We start from the raw sequence: 13,732 nt of genomic DNA, 5'->3' as shown, positions 1-13,732 counted from the left end.
CAGGTGACCGCGCCTTTGGTAACTCTCAAACTGTCGCTCGAGGTCATGTCAACTCTTCTGCCCCGGAGGGTATGGATGCTACTGATGACGAGGTTTCTTCGCCTATCAAACGTGGGGGGGCTGCCCGCGGCCGAGGGCGCTCTTCCCGGGGTCGCGGTAGAGGACGGGCCAGTGATCCTAGCCGTGAGTTGTTTTCGGTCACGCGGAAGAAGACAGGGGCTGCTGGTTAGAAGAGGAAATCAGGAAAGGCTTCAACTTCTTCCCCTTCTCAAGTGCTAGGGAAGAACAATACCCTTGCTTTGGTTCCAGTTCTGGGTGGACCTGTGTTGTGTCAGACTGAGGGTCAAGACACTGACCTCGACTCTAAAAAGAAGCAACGGGCCTCAGAATTTCGATCGGCGGATCCGGCGGAGGCTGCGGCACAGCCCCGCCAGACGCAATGAGTATCATTTGCTGGAACTGTCGAGGTTTGGGGTCGGACTCGACAGTTGGCGAGCTTCGCTGGCTTGTGAAGCTTTACCGACCGTCCCTCCTCTTTCTTTCTGAAACGAAGATGAGGGATTCTCGTGTGAGGAACTTTATGTGGTCTCTGGGTTTTTCTGGCTGCTACGCAGTAAGTAGTGAGGGTCTCAGTGGTGGCCTGGCCTTGTTCTGGACATCAGCTGCTGAAGTGACACTTAAGGCGGCTAATAAGCGTTGCATTGGCACTCATGTTAAGCTAAATGAAGGTGCGGTGTGGCGCGCTTCTTTCGTTTATGGGGAGCCCCGAAGATAAGATAGACCTCAATTTCGGGAGCTCCTGCGACGCCTACAACCTTTGTGGGAAGGGCCGTGGCTATGCTGTGGTGATTTCAATGAGGTGCTAGCTCAGGACGAACATTGTGGTCCTAGGGATCGGTCGGAGTCTCAGATTCAAGCTTTTACAGAGTGTTTGCTAGACTGTGGTCTAACGGACTTGGGATACTCTGGACCGAGGTTTACATGGTGCAACAAACAAGACCCGGATTGTCATGTCAAGTGTCGGCTGGACCGTGCTATTGCAAATGGTGTTTTCACGAGTTTGTTTGATGACTGTGGGGTGGAGAATCTTATTGCAACTTCTTCTGATCACTACCCAGTGCTGATTTCGTTGGACAGCAACTCTCTTCAGAATCGGATCTCTCCTGTTCAGCAAGGCTTTAAGTTTGAGGCTATGTGGTTGCGGGCCGACGACTACAAGGGAACCGTCGAACAAGCTTGGACGGACGTGCGGGTGGGCTGCCCGTCTTTGGAATCAACTTGGTCTAACTGAAACATGTCGCTGGGTCTTTGTGATCCTGGAGCAAGGAGGCCTTTGGATGCATCAGAAGGAGAATTGGGAAGCTGGAGCGACGCCTAGCTACTATTAGGTCTTCGCCCCCACCCCTGCTCTGCTGGCTGAGGAACGACCGATCGAGGGACAACTCTGCGAGCTATTTGAACGTGAGGAAATTATGGCACGTCAACGGTCCCGTATTGGTTGGCTTCAACCTGGCGATCTCAACACCGATTTCTTTCATGCTAGGGCGACTGCTCGTAGGCGAACGAACATGATACACTCGCTGATCCGTGAAGATGGTTCTTGCTGCAATTCTCAGGGGGAGATCAAGGGCTTGGTACAAAGCTTCTATGATAAATTGTTTACTTCTGAGCCTTGTCAAGCTGCGGACAGGGTCATAGAAGCTATTACTCCAAGGATAACTCCGGAGATGAATGAGGAACTCTACAAGCCGTACTCTAATGAGGAGATCAAAACTGCTTTGTTTCAGATGGGCCCAACGAAGGCACCGGGACCTGACGGTTTTTCGGCTCTCTTCTATCAAACACATTGGAATTTTCTTGGGAAGGACATTTGTCAGGCTGTGCGGGGTTTTCTTGAAGGGCAACCAATTCCTGAGAGATTTTGTGATTCAATTATTGTTTTAATCCCCAAGATCTTGCGACCCAAACACTTGAAGAACTTCCGTCCTATTAGTCTGTGCAATGTGCTTTATAAGATTGCTTCCAAGGTTCTGGCCAATCGGTTGAAGGTGCTCCTGCCGGTTGTGGTTTCAGAATGTCAGAGTGCTTTTGTGCCGGGCAGATTGATCACTGACAACACCCTGATTGTGTATGAATGCTTGCATACGATCAGAAGGCAGCGGGTGAAGCAGCCTTTCTTTGCGCTCAAGATCGACATGATGAAAGCTTATGATCGGGTGGAATGGAGCTACCTACATGCTTGCTTGGCCAAGCTGGGTTTTCCTCCTGCGTGGATTGATACTGTTATGAGATGTGTCACCAACGTCCGTTATGCTATCAAAGTCAACGGTGAACTCACTGATCCGGTGGTACCCTCTCGAGGTATCCGCCAAGGGGACCCAATTAGTCCCTACTTGTTCCTCTTGTGCACTGAAGGTTTGTCTAGTCTGCTTTTCCAGAAGGAGTGTTGTGGCGAGCTACATGGAATCAAAAACGGCCGGCAAGGCCCTCCTATCTCACACCTCCTATTCGCGGATGATAGCATCTTCTTTGCTAAGAGTGATCAACGTAGTGTGGACTCTTTGGATTCGGTCTTAACCTCGTATTGTGAGGGTTCTGGTCAGGCCATCAACAAGGATAAATCTTCTATCTTCTTTGGATGACACTGCCTAGAGGATGTCAAGAATAGAGTTAAGAACCAGCTGGGTATTTTCAATGAGACATTCCATGATTCTCCCACTAGCACCTTTAAACTCTTGACTGACAGAGCCTGGCAGAACATTTTTGGGTGGTCTGATCGGCCGTTGTCAAGGGCTGGGAATGAGACTCTGCTGAAATCTATCACACAAGCCATTCCAACCTTTGTTTCGAGCTGCTTTCGACTTCCGGTTGCCACATGTGAAAAGTTCAGGCAGATTGTATCCGATCAGTGATGGGGAAGAGAGGATGGAAAGAACAAACTACATTGGCAATCGTGGTCATGGTTGTCGACCCCGAAGTCGCTCGGGGGTATGGGTTTTCGTGATATGGTGTTGTTTAATCAAGCTCTGTTGGGTAAACAGGGATGGAGGCTTCTCACTGAACCGGGTTCGTTGTGTCCCGAGTCCTAAAAGGCAGATATTATCCGAACGGAAACTTCTGGAATGCCTCTGTGCCTTGGTCTACTATGGCTACCTGGCGTGGTATCATTCATGGCCGGCACCTGCTGAAGAGAGGTGTTTAGTGGGGCATTGGCAACGGACGGGACACAAAAATCCTCTCTAATCACTGGATTTCGTCTACACCTCCGGGTGTGCTGATTCCGGCCTCTGCTACTATCCACCGTCTTATTCATGAGGAGAGGGGGGAGTGGGATGCGGAGTCTGTCAGAGCTTTCTTCCTTGCTAGAGTGGCGGAGGACATTTTGCAAATCCCGATTAACAGAAACGGCAGGAATGATTTTGCTCGCTGGCCTTTTACAAAGTTTGGTGCTTACACTGTCAAATCTGCTTACAATATGGCGAGAACCAGCAGCTTTCTGAATGCAGGAGCAAGAATGGCTTGGGTCAAGGCTCAAGCTGGCCGGAGGAGGAAAAGCTGTGGAAATCCTTATGGCGGGTCAAAGTGCCCAACAAGATGAAAATCGTTCTGTGGCGTTTGGCTCACGACTGTCTTCCGTCCGGGGAACAACTGCGGTGACGTCAGTGAAGGAAATATGCCCTAGAGGCAATAATAAAGTATTATATATTTCCTTATATCATGATAAATATTTATTATTCATGCTAGAATTGTATTAACCGGAAACATAATACATGTGTGAATACATAGACAAACAGAGTGTCACTAGTATGCCTTTACTTGACTAGCTCGTTAATCAAAGATGGTTATGTTTCCTAGCCATAGACATGAGTTTTATTTGATTAACGGGATCACCTCATTAGGAGAATGACGTGATTGACATGACCCATTCCAATAGCTTAGCACTCGATCATTTAGTATGTTGCTATTGCTTTCTTCATGACTTATACATGTTCCTATGACTATGAGATTATGCAACTCCCGTTTACCGGAGGAACACTTTGTGTGCTACCAAACGTCACAACGTAAATGGGTGATTATAAAGGTTCTCTACAGGTGTCTCCAAAGGTACTTGTTGGGTTGGCGTATTTCAAGATTAGGATTTGTCACTCCAATTGTCGGAGAGGTATCTCTGGGCCCACTCGGTAATGCACATCACTATAAGCCTTGCAAGCATTGTGACTAATGAGTTAGTTGCGGGATGATGTGTTACGGAACGAGTAAAGAGACTTGCCGGTAACGAGATTGAACTAGGTATCGAGATACCGACGATCAAATCTCGGGCAAGTAACATACCGGTGACAAAGGGAACAACGTATGTTGTTATGCGGTCTGACCGATAAAGATCTTCGTAGAATATGTGGGAGCCAATATGGGCATCCAGGTCCCGCTATTGGTTATTGACCGGAGACGTGTCTCGGTCATGTCTACATAGTTCTCGAACCCGTAGGGTCCACACGCTTAACGTTACGATGACAGTTTTATTGAGTTTTGATGTACCGAAGGAGTTCGGAGTCCCGGATGAGATCGGGGATATGACGAGGAGTCTTGAAATGGTCGAGACGTAAAGATCGATATATTGAACGACTATATTCGGACTTCGGAAAGGTTCCGAGTGATTCGGGTATTTTTCGGAGTACCGGAGAGTTACGGGAATTCGTATTGGGCCTTAATGGGCCATACGGGAAAGGAGAGAAAGGCCTCAAAAGGTGGCCGCACCCCTCCCCATGGTCTGGTCCGAATTGGACTAGGGAAGGGGGGCGCACCCTTCCTTCTTTCTCCTTCCCCCTTCCCTTCTCCTACTCCCACAAGGAAAGGAGGAGTCCTACTCCCGGTGAGAGTAGGACTCCCCCCTATGGCGCGCCTCTCCCCTTGGCCGGCTGCCTCCCCCTTGCTCCTTTATATACGGGGGCAGGGGGGCACCCCAGAGACACAACAATTGATCCTTGAGATCTCTTAGCCGTGTGCGGTGCCCCCCTCCACCATATTACACCTCGATAATACCGTTGCGGAGCTTAGGCGAAGCCCTGCGTCGGTGGAACATCATCATCGTCACCACGCCGTCGTGCTGACGAAACTCTCCCTCAACACTCGGCTGGATCGGAGTTCGAGGGACGTCATCGAGCTGAACGTGTGTAGAACTCGGAGGTGCCGTACGTTCGGTACTTGATCGGTCGGATCGTGAAGACGTACGACTACATCAACCGCGTTGTGATAACGCTTCCGCTATCGGTCTACGAGGGTACGTGGACAACACTCTCCCCTCTCGTTGCTATGCATCACCATGATCTTGCGTGTGCGTAGGAATTTTTTTAAAATTACTACGTTCCCCAACAGTGGCATCCGAGCTTGGTTTTATGCGTTGATGCTATGCACGAGTAGAACACAAGTGAGTTGTGGGCGATATAAGTCATACTGCTTACCAGCATGTCATACTTTGGTTCAGCGGTATTGTGAGATGAAGCGGCCCGGACCGACATTACGCGTACGCTTACGCGAGACTGGTTTCACCGTTCGGAGCACTCGTTGCTTAAAGGTGACTGGCGGGTGTCTGTCTCTCTCACTTTAGTTGAACCGAGTGTGGCTACGCCCGGTCCTTGGAAGGTTAAAACAACACCAACTTGACAAACTATCGTTGTGGTTTTGATGCGTAGGTAAGAACGGTTCTTGCTAAGCCCGTAGCAGCCATGTAAAATATGCAACAACAAAGTAGAGGACGTCTAACTTGTTTTTGCAGGGCATGTTATGATGTGATATGGTCAAGACATGATGTGATATAATGTGTTGTATGAGATGATCATGTTTTGTAACCGAGTTATCGGCAACTGTCAGGAGCCATATGGTTGTCGCTTTATTGTATGAGATGCAATCGCCATGTAATAGTTTTACTTTATCACTAAGCGGTAGCGATAGTCGTAAAAGCAATAAGCTGGCGAGACGACAACGATGCTACGATGGAGATCAAGGTGTCGCGCCGGTGACGATGGTGATCATGACGGTGCTTCGGAGATGGAGATCACAAGCACGGTGCTTCGGAGATGGAGATCACAAGCACAAGATGATGATGGCCATATCATATCACTTATATTGATTGCATGTGATGTTAATCCTTTATGCATCTTATCTTGCTTTGTTTGACGGTAGCATTATAATATGATCCTTCACTAAATTATCAAAGTATAAGTGTTCTTCCTGAGTATGCACCGTTGCAAAAGTTCTTCGTGCTGAGACACCACGTGATGATCGGGTGTGATAGGCTCTACGTTCAAATACAACGGGTGCAAAACAGTTGCACACGCGGAATACTCAGGTTAAACTTGACGAGCCTAGCATATAACAGATATGGCCTCGGAACACGGAGACCGAAAGGTCGAGCGTGAATCATATAGTAGATATGATCAACATAGTGATGTTCACCATTGAAACTACTCCATCTCACGTGATGATCGGACATGGTTTAGTTGATATGGATCACGTGATCACTTAGAGGATTAGAGGGATGTCTATCTAAGTGGGAGTTCTTAAGTAATATGATTAATTGAACTTAAATTTATCATGAACTTAGTCCTGATAGTATTTTGCAAATTATGTTGTAGATCAATAGCTCGCGTTGTTGCTTCCCTGTGTTTATTTTTGATATGTTCCTAGAGAAAAATTATGTTGAAAGATGTTAGTAGCAAAGATGCGGATTGGATCCGTGATCTGAGGATTATCCTCATTGCTGCACAGAAAAATTATGTCCTTGATGCACCGCTAGGTGACAGACCTATTGCAGGAGCAGATGCAGACGTTATGAACGTTTGGCTAGCTCAATATGATGACTACTTGATAGTTTAGTGCACCATGCTTAACAGCTTAGAATCGGGACTTCAAAGACGTTTTGAACGTCATGGACCATATGAGATGTTCCAGGAGTTGAAGTTAATATTTCAAGCAAATACCCGAGTTGAGAGATATGAAATCTCCAACAAGTTCTATAGCAAAAAGATGGAGGAGAATCGCTCAACTAGTGAGCATGTGCTCAGATTGTCTGGGTACTACAATCGCTTGAATCAAGTGGGAGTTTATCTTCTAGATAAAATAGTGATTGACAGAATTCTCTAGTCACCATCACCAAGTTAGTAGAACTTCGTGATGAACTATGGTATGCAAGGGATGACGAAAGTAATTCCCGAGCTCTTCGTGATGCTGAAATTGACAAAGGTAGAAATCAAGAAAAACATCAAGTGTTGATGGTTGATGAGACCACTAGTTTCAAGAAAAGGGCAAAGGGAAGAAGGGGAACTTCAAAAAGAACGGCAAGCAAGTTGCTGCTCAAATGAAGAAGCCTAAGTCTGGTCCTAAGCCTGAGACTAAGTGCTTCTACTGCAAAGGGACTGGTCACTGGAAGCGGAACTACCCCAACTATTTGGTGGATAAGAAGGATGGCAAAGTGAACAAAGGTATATTTGATATACAGATTATTAATGTGTACTTTACTAGTGTTTATAGCAACCCCTCGGTAATTGATACTGGTTCAGTTGCTAAGAGTAGTAACTCGAAACGGGAGTTGCAGAATAAACAGAGACTAGTAAAAGTGAACAAAGGTATATTTGATATACAGATTATTGATGTGTACTTTACTAGTGTTTATAGCAACCCCTCGGTAATTGATACTGGTTCAGTTGCTAAAGAGTAGTAACTCGAAAACGGGAGTTGCAGAATAAACAGAGACTAGTAAAAGGCGAGGTGACGATGTGTGTTGGAAGTAGTTCCAAGATTGATATGATCATCATCGCACACTCCCTATACTTTCGGGATTAGTGTTGAAACTAAATAAGTGTTATTTGGTGTTTGCGTTGAGCATCAATATGATTTGATCATGTTTATTGCAATACGGTTATTCATTTAAGTTAGAGAACAATTGTTGTTCTGTTTACATGAATAAAAACCTTCTATGGTCATACACACCAACGAAAATGGTTTGTTGGATCTCGATCGTAGTGATACACATATTCATAATAATGAAGCCAAAAGATGCAAAGTTAATAATGATAGTGCAACTTATTTGTGGCACTGCCGTTTAGGTCATATTGGTGTAAATCGCATGAAGAAACTCCATACTAATGGGATTTTGGAATCAATTGATTATGAATCACTTGATGCTTGCGAACCGTGCCTCATGGGCAAGATAACTAAAACACCGTTCTCCGGAACTATGGAGAGAGCAACAGATTTGTTGGAAATCATACATACAGATGTATGTGGTCCGATGAATGTTGAGGCTCGTGGCGGATATCGTTATTTTCTCACCTTCACAGATGATTTAAGCAGATATGGGTATATCTACTTAATGGAACATAAGTCTGAAACATTTGAAAAGTTCAAAGAATTTCAGAGTGAAGTTGAAAATCATCGTAACAAGAAAATAAAGTTTCTACGATCAGATCGTGGAGGAGAATATTTGAGTTACGAGTTTGGTCTACATTTAAAACAATGTGAAATAGTTTCACTACTCACGCCACCTGGAACACCACAGCATAATGGTGTGTCCGAACGTCATAACCGTACTTTATTGGATATAGTGCAATCTATGATGTCTCTTACCAATTTACCACTATCGTTTTGGGGTTATGCATTAGAGACAGCTACATTCACGTTAAATAGGGCACCATCAAAATCCGTTGAGACGACGCCTTATGAACTGTGGTTTGGCAAGAAACCAAAGTTGTCGTTTCTTAAAATTTTGGGGTTGCAATGCTTATGTGAAAAAGTTTCATCCTGATAAGCTCAAACCCAAATCGGAGAAATGTGTCTTCATAGGATACCCAAAGGAGACAGTTGGGTACACCTTCTATCACAGATCCGAAGGCAAGACATTCGTTGCTAAAAATGGATCCTTTCTAGAGAAGGAGTTTTCTCTCGAAAGAAGTGAGTGGGAGGAAAGTAGAACTTGATAAGGTAACTGTACCTGCTCCCTTATTGGAAAGTAGTTCATCACAGAAATCTGTTCCTGTGACTCCTACACCAATTAGTGAGGAAGTTAATGATGATGATCATGTAAACTTCAGATCAAGTTACTACCAAACCTCGTAGGTAAACCAGAGTGAGATCCACACCAGAGTGGTACGGTAATCCTGTTCTGGAGGTTATGTTACTAGACCATGACGAACCTACGAACTATGAGGAAGCGATGATGAGCCCAGATTCCGGGAAATGGCTTGAGGCCATGAAATCTGAGATGAGATCCATGTATGAAGAACAAAGTATGGACTTTGGTTGACTTGCCCGATGATCGGCGAGCCATTGAGATTAAATGGATCTTCAAGAGGAAGACGGACGATGATAGTAGTGTTACTATCTACAAAGCTAGACTTGTCGGAAAAAGGTTTTTGACAAAGTTCAAAGTGTTGAATACGATGAGATTTTCTCATTCGCAGCGATGCTTAAGTCTGTCCGAATCATGTTAGCAATTGCCGCATTTTATGAAATCTGGCAAATGGATAAAGAAAACTGCATTCCTTAATGGATTCATTAAAGAAGAGTTGTATATGATGCAACCAGAAGGTTTTGTCAATCCTAAAGGTGCTAACAAAATATGCAAGCTCCAGCGATCCATCTATGGACTGGTGCAAGCATCTCGGAGTTGGAATATACACTTTGATAAGTTGATCAAAGGATATAGTGTTATACAGACTTGCGGTGAAGCCTGTATTTACAAGAAAGTGAGTGGGAGCACTACAGAATTTCTGATAAGTATATGTGAATGACATATTGTTGATCGGAAATAATGTAGAATTATTCTGCAAAGCATAAAGGAGTGTTTTGAAATGGTTTTTTCAAAGAAAGACCTCGGTGAAGCTGCTTACATATTGAGCATCAAGATCTATAGAGATAGATCAAGACGCTTGATAAGTTTTTTCAATGAGTACATACCTTAACAAGATTTTGAAGTAGTTCAAAATAGAACAGTCAAAGAAAGAGTTCTTGCCTGTGTTACAAGGTGTGAAATTGAGTAAGACTCAAAGCCCGACCACGGCAGAAGATAGAAAGAGAGTGAAAGTCATTCCCTATGCCTTGGCCATAGGTTCTATAAAGTATGCCATGCTGTGTACCAGATCTATTGTATACCCTACACTGATTTTGGCAAGGGAGTACAATAGTGATCTAGGAGTAGATCACTGGACAGCGGTCAAAATTATCCTTGCTGGAATAAGGATATGTTTCTCGATTATGGAAGTGACAAAAGGCTCGTCGTAAAGGGTTACATCGATGAAAGTTTTGACACTAATCTAGATGACTCTAAGTCTCGGTCTAGATAAATATTGAAAGTGGCAGCAATTAGCTAGAGTAGCTCCGTGCAGAGCATTTGTAGACATAGAAATTTGCAAAATACTTACGGATCTGAATATGACAGACCCGTTGACTAAATTATCTCACAATCAAAACATGATCACACCTTAGTACTCTTTCACTACGGGAAACAGCTATTTTGCCGTCTGCCACGACGGACGGCAAAGGCATGAACGGCGGACGGCAAATGGCTCCGGCAAAGTAGGCTACGGTAAACAGGTCCTTTGCCGTCTGCTTTTTATGGCGGACGGCAAAGACTCCTTTGCCTACAGCGGCGGACGGCAAAGAGGAGGGACGGCAAAAATACTGGACATCCGCCAGCGTTAGTCCGTTAGGCGGCTAACGGCGGCCTTTGCCGTCCGCCAGCGGACGGCAAATTTGAGCGCCTCTTTGCCGTCCGCCAGTTGACGTCAGCAATGCGTCAGCGCCCGCTGTTTTTTGCCGTCTGCCACGGCGGACGGCAAAGGCAAAGTCTTTGCCATCAGCTTAGCTACTAGTAACTAATTTGGATTTAAAAAAATAAAAATCTACCTATTCCACTTTAGACATACATTTCATAGTACTCACGTAACATGCATTACATAATAGTACATGTTTTGCATACAGTCAATAATACATATTTGATATAGATAATTAATACACACATATATATATACAATATACGCCACGCGTATAGGTCGTCAGCGTCGGCACCTCCACAAGCCCGTGTTGATGTCGTCGGTGTCGCCGCCGCCGCAGCACCGTGATGATGTTGTCGTCGTCGTGGTCGGTGCCACAGCACCGTGAGGATGCCGTCGTCATCGCTGCAGCAGCCCCGTGTCGATGTTGATGCCGTCAACGCCGCCATCCCAGCCCCGTGTAGATGTCAATGTCGATGCACCTAATTGATGTGAAAATGGATAGGGAGCATAGAGCAGATCAATGGTTCGAACTTTCAAAGGCTTGAGGTTGGATTCGCTTTGGTATGCTTACGAAAAAGAGCAGAAAAAACAAAGTCATGTTGAACTCTAGACTACATCATTTTGTTCTATGTTAGTGATGTCTTGTAGACAGTTAGCATATTTATATAACTCAAATTCACTTTATGTATACTTAGCAGATTGGTGCCAACCAGCTGAACACCATGAGGCAGAGGGTTACCTAAACAGACAACACCAGTAGCAACGAGGCAAAAGGAAACTAGGAAGTAATCTCTAGTTTCTATTTTTTAAGTGAGCATTTTACCACACCTGATGTTTCCCGTGAGGGAGGCTGTTGTTCATTTTGTGATTCTCTTCTGCCAAATGTTTACCATGAATAGTTTCATTTTTATAAAGCTAATTTCCCTTGTCTTTTTCTCATTAATCCATTATAGTTATTAATTGGATAAATCCCACGAGTAAGAAAGCAGTGAAACTAAATTTAGGGTCGCATACCTGGGCATTCTCACTCCTATGTATATATATATGCAGATAAAAAGCTCTAATAGTAAACCCAAGAACCAATATATGCAGCTAGTACATTCTCCCAGATTTGTCTGCTAAGAACATGCAAATACTGATTGTAGATGTCGTGGAGCCATCGCCTACAAAAGAAATGAGTAAATTGATAAGAACATGCTCCCTATATGCAGAAAGTGGTAAACCTATTAAGTTAAGAGGAAGAGGGTGGTGAGAGGGGGTCTGGGCAGAGGTTTCCTAGCCATATTAAATCCGCTACCCAATTGGCTATAATTAATAGAAACAGTATACAAATTCTGAATTTTCTGGACGACATTGGCCTAAGAAAACAAACTAAATGAGGAATTTAGCTACAATGCAACCGAAGATAACCTATTGAAGCTGAGGTCTCATACTCCTAGAAATTGCTCGCACTTAACCTACAACTAGAACGTAGGACCTATGTTCACTAACAGTTCGAACTCCACATGACTTGTGACTGCAATCAGAATTCTGCGTTCCAGTTGTAATATTTGCTCAAAGAAATATCTAGGACCGAAACTCTGTCAGTTTCATTTCCAAAATGTCGAGTAATTACCATGAACCAGGGGGTATCGAGGGAAGGGCGTTTTCACCAAGAATCATTGCTACAAGGCTCTCTACATACATACAGGCAAAGCAATTTTCACCAAGAATCAGCTAGCAGTCTAATATAATCCCCTTTCCAATTACTCAAGGAGGAACTGATGAAAAAAGACAAGTTAATTGGCTGGGTACAAAAATTAAACCTTTTGAGATGGACGGATGCCCTCTTCACTCAGATCTGAAGATGATGGACGGATGCACCCAGCAGCTTTGTCACGGACGGCGACGGAGGAGAAGAACTTTGCACAAACCTTCCCACTCTGTCGCTATCTTCTACCTGTAAATGAAAACAGACCTTACTTATCAGAGAAGCAAATGTGAAATTGTTCAGATTAGATGTATTCAACAGAGACACTTCAATCACGGACGGACATACAAATACAGCTCATGCTGCTCTCGATCCGCTGTCAGGGATCCCCCACACCCGTATAGGCGTCCATCATCCTGTCTCCCTCTCCCCCACTCGATCGTGTGTCGTCCGCGTCCAAGCAGCTGCCATCTATAAGAAACTTTATACGTAAATGACTAGTCAGAATACGTAAACGACTACTCTGCGAGGTTTCCATCTAAGAAACTATCTACAGAGTCCCCGCCGCCGCCAACAAAGGGAACCGCCGGAGATGGACAGGGAGAGAGGAAGGGGAGCGGCGACATGCGTGCTTGCGTGCTTACCCCTGCGGCGCGAAGGGCCGGACTGGGACGACGACGGTGACAGATGGCGACGGGGAAGGAAGAGACGACGCCGCGCGGAGGCCGGGAGCCCGTCCTTGGCTGCTGGAGACGCCGAGCAGCAGTTTCCCTTGTGTGCGGGGGCCTCCGATGGACAGCAGAGGAGAGGAGGTTGAGGAAGGGGGGGGGGGGACGGGAGACCGCTGGTGGGTGGGGGGATCTCGATCTAGATCTGGCTCAGGGTGGGTGGCGTGGGACTACTGGAGTGGACGGTTGGTGGCATAGTAGCAGCGCGGTGTGTCACACCTGTGCTATAACTATTCGTCTAGTTGGCGGACGGCAAAGAGGTGGGGCGTTAAGTTTTTTTTCAAACGGGCGGGGGTGGGGGCCACCTCCCTCTTTGCCGTCTGCCAGCGGACGGCAAAAATTTTTTGCCGTCCGCTGGCAGACGGCAAAGAGCTGGCAGATGGCAAAGAGCTTCTTTGCCGTCTGCCATTTCTTTGCCGTCTGCTTTTGGGTAGCTGATGGCAAAGAGCTTCTTTGCCGTCAGCTAGCAGACGGCAAAGAGCTGACAGATGGCAAATTAGCTGATTCCAGTAGTGTTTGGGTGTTAATCACATAGTGATGTGAAC

The 13,732-nt window shown here is 45.5% G+C and overlaps 1 long non-coding RNA gene across 5 annotated transcripts; it reads right to left on the bottom strand.

The window, feature by feature from the left end:
• Positions 1–10,878: 10,878 nt before the first annotated feature.
• On the bottom strand, positions 10,879–13,431 carry LOC109754295 (uncharacterized). Of its 5 annotated transcripts, none has more exons than XR_006669208.2 (4): positions 13,104–13,431; positions 12,808–12,930; positions 12,575–12,708; positions 10,879–11,932 (listed from the first exon to the last, which is right to left on the bottom strand). It is a non-coding gene; the product is annotated as an uncharacterized lncRNA (long non-coding RNA). The 5 variants fall into 5 exon arrangements; XR_002230649.4 differs by having other exon boundaries at positions 12,808–12,940; positions 13,104–13,386; XR_012201679.1 differs by having other exon boundaries at positions 12,575–12,726; positions 12,808–12,940; positions 13,104–13,364.
• Positions 13,432–13,732: the final 301 nt, after the last annotated feature.

The sequence above is a fragment of the Aegilops tauschii genome, chromosome 2 (assembly GCF_002575655.3).
Source record: "Aegilops tauschii subsp. strangulata cultivar AL8/78 chromosome 2, Aet v6.0, whole genome shotgun sequence".
NCBI lineage: Eukaryota > Viridiplantae > Streptophyta > Magnoliopsida > Poales > Poaceae > Aegilops > Aegilops tauschii.
This window is presented reverse-complemented; position numbering and strand designations above follow the sequence as displayed.